The sequence below is a fragment of the Rhipicephalus microplus genome, chromosome 1 (assembly GCF_043290135.1).
Source record: "Rhipicephalus microplus isolate Deutch F79 chromosome 1, USDA_Rmic, whole genome shotgun sequence".
In the NCBI taxonomy this organism is placed as follows: domain Eukaryota; kingdom Metazoa; phylum Arthropoda; class Arachnida; order Ixodida; family Ixodidae; genus Rhipicephalus; species Rhipicephalus microplus.
This window is the reverse complement of record NC_134700.1, coordinates 128,915,498-128,919,267: the sequence shown is the minus strand read 5'-3', so window position 1 is coordinate 128,919,267 and position 3,770 is coordinate 128,915,498.

Sequence of the window (3,770 nt, the reverse complement as noted above, 5' to 3'; positions counted from 1 at the left end):
GCTTCGTCGCGTTTTTAAAGATTATTTATACCCGCAAAATTGTTATCAGTGTAGAGCTGACCTGAAAAAAAAACGAAAACACGCCAGATAATTTAAGTCCACTGCTTATTGGCCCATGTCTGTTTATCCCTTTCCTATCCTCGAACTTCCCCGAAAACATTTATTGCCGTACAGTTCCGCCTACTGTGTGTTATCTAGAGGTGTAACGCGGAGAAGCATGTACATTTGCGCGGTGATCTGGTAATTCAGAGGGACGCAGAATATGACTTTGAAAGAAAGGTTTTACTTTCATGAACCATGTTGGCACTAGCGCTGTAGCGTTAAAAAGCTCGTTTCGGGGAAATTTTCGTGCCGTCGTCAGCGTTGGTGTTAGTGCCAAAGTTGGCGTCGGCATCGATGACAGCGTCACTAGTTGTGATGGAGCATAACGTTTCGCCACCAGAAGATAGACAACTATGCAAATAAATTGATTATTAAAACACTCTGACCGAGAATTGAGCCGATGCCGTCTGCTTGTAAAGCAGGTGCTCTAGCCACAGAGCCACGCTATTTCTTGCAACTGCTTCGAAAAAAAGAAAACACTATATGAATTTCCTGTAGTCCAGCCAGTCTCCTCACCTCCTGCAACATTGTGTGGCAGAGCCGTAGAATTGCAGCTGGGGTCAACACATCGTGATTTCTTGACAACCTGGTGTTAGCAAGGCTCGTTCATTACGAAGTGTTCTGACATCTTTAATTTTCACCATAACCAGCAGAAGCATTGGCAAACTGAACATCTGTCTAGGTTCACGTGTTTCCTTGCGGATGCGCCTTGGGCCCTTTCATGATTCACAATGGGTATAATTGTGGTGTAATCGGCGCTCAGCTATTCTTATTGAAGTTGGAATTCTAAAATAGCTTGGAACGTGTAATGTTACGCGGAAACTAACTCACTATTTTACGACAACAATGAGACATACACGTAAAATCGATAGGAATACGATTGAGAGGGTGATGTATACGAAGCCCGATTTCACTATTACGTTTTACAGTTGAAATTCTTGAAGGGCGTTTTCGCGCGCGTCCTCTAAATTGGATTGCGCAAAGTAGAAGAACCTAGTGCAGGGTAGGCAACCGGGCTTGCATTTGGTTGACCTCTCTGCCTTTCATTTCTTCCATTCCTCTTTCTCTTTCTAGACCTTAAGGCTCAGCTGAAGTGTTTCTTGAAGTTTGGTAGCCATCTATTGAACCTATGGGTTCCTACGTTTTTAAAAGAGCGAGGGCTCATCAATGGCTCTTTCACAACGGACTCGCAGCGCAGGCTCGTCAGAATGGTGCTGTATTTCATTTTGAACGTGCTGACCTCCCGTCTTGCTCTCTATGATATTTGATAGACCAGCTATTTGAGCACAGTATATATAATGTAAGTATTAGTTCGACTTCATCTTCCTCATCTGTCAATAACCATCATCATTCTTCGCTTGAGCCCTCTTCATTAACGGCGTCATCTTGCTCTTGCTTGAATAAAGCGCTAGCTTAACCGTGATATTTCGAGTGGTGGACGGTGCTTCCTGATCTCTTCGACCTCTCTCCATCCAAAGAGATGTCCCGAACGAAGCTCCTGGAGCTCCGTTCGGGACATCGTTTACGCCTTTACGCCAGCAGTTCACCATGGCGCAAAAGCAAGCCCAACCGAACCACCCGCCGGCCCAACCAGCCGCCGCCAACCCCAGCCCAGTCAACAACCCCCCTTGGGAGACTACAATTTTCTCCGGTCTACCTGGCGAATATGTCGAAGACTGACTCGACAACTATGACCGCGTAGGTGTCTACAACAACTGGAACGAGGCATTGAAATTAGCACGCATCCAGTTTTACGTCTGTCAGGTTACCAAGACATGGTTCCTAAACCATGAGAGCGACTTCCGCGATTGGTCTTCCTTCAGAGACTAGCTGCGACGTATTTTTGGCACACCGACCGACCATTCGGAAGTTGCTCGGAAGAAACTAGCATAACGCGTTCAACATTGTGGTAAGTCCTACACTTCTTACATTGAGTATGTGCTTGCACTTTGCCACCGTATGGACAACAGCATGCCAGAATCTGATCGTGTCTGACACCTTCTGAAGGGTATCGGACCGACCGCTTTCAACGCTCTCGTCGCGAACAACCCTTCGACGGTTTCCGACGTCGTCTTTGTATGCCAGCCGCTTGATACCTTGCAGTCAATCCGCCTACGACCCGAATTCTCTGAAAACCCCTTGGCAAACAGTATGGAGTTCCGATCCATCGTTCGAGCCAAAATTCGTGAGGAATTGCAAGGCTGCACTGTACCTTCCTCTAACAACGTTCCTGCTCAACCCGTCTCTAGCGAATGCGTGGCATTATTAGGGAAGAAGTGTCAGCATTTCAAAGCGCCCACCATGCTCCACCTAGCAACCCACCCGCTTTGTACGCACAGATCGCTGCAAGGCGACCCTCGCCGTCTCAAGTACCACGACCATCTCGCACCTCTAGTCACCCGTCCCCCAAACCCTACCTACTATTCTTCGTTGTGGGTCCGACGGCCTATTTGCTACTACTGTGGAATGCGAAGACACATTTTCCGGTTCTGCCGACGTCAGCAGCAAGATGAACGTTGCAAGATGAACTATGCACGACACATGTGCTCGAAGTTACTACCGTTATGCCGACAGTCCTTCCAACCACCGATCCGCGTCTCCTGCGCACATTTCCAACATGACCAACAATACACGTGCCTCCCGACGATGCTTCCCTTTGCCACTCCGACGCTCTGTTTCACCACTTCAGCCTGTCTCTCAACTGTCTTCCCAGCGATCGGAAAAATAAACAGTGCAGTTTTTTGGGGAAAACTGCATCTCGGCGAAATGACCCAAGTTCTCCTGAACGACCATTGAACTTGTTATTGGTGACTGTGCAAAGTGTGCGGGTGTTGTCTTTGTTGAACACGGGAGCAACTAATTCAACTATGCGTGCCGACTTGTGTTCTCGATTGCGGAAAGTGGAGACGCCCTACTTTGGATAATCTTTGATTGGGGCCCATGGAGCAATAATTAGACCATCGGCCCAATGTAGAGCACGTGTCTTAATTGCAGGTATTCGTCATCACCTTACCTTCGCTGTTTTAATTTTGTGTGCTCCTGAACTAATTTTAGGATGGGACTTTCTCTCATGAGCATCTGGGTTAATTGCTTGCCGTCAACGTGTAGTCCAGATGACGGAGACCGATCACTGCAGCGAACGCGTCGACGAGAAACCATTGCGTTTTTTTCATAGCTTCAGATTCCATACTGCTCCCGGGTCATAGCAACTCATCACCACCACTTCTCCGAAGATTGCCAATGGTGACATCCTTATCACCCCTTCAAGCCACTGTCTAGCTCGCGGCGTTGTACTCCCCTTCAGCCTGCTGCGGTTCAAAGACAGTGCTGCGATAATTCTTGGCCTGAACCCTACCCCCGAACCTGTCCTCCTACCCCAAGGTTCTGCAGTGTCGTGTTATATGGATACCGAACCGGTATCTTTGGTCTCTCTTGACGCCTTGCCAGCTCAGCCACAACAGGGCCAGTTTGCTACTTCCTCTTCCTTTGCTCCCGGGATTAATCCTGACCTTTCTGCTTCTGCACGTGAGGCGTTGCTAAATTTGCTAACGAAACACCAGGCCTCCTTCGACGCCCATGCTTCGGCACTAGGATAGACTACAGTTGCGCATCATCGCATCGACACTGAAGGTCAGACTGTTGTACACCGTCGCCCCTACCGAGTCTCC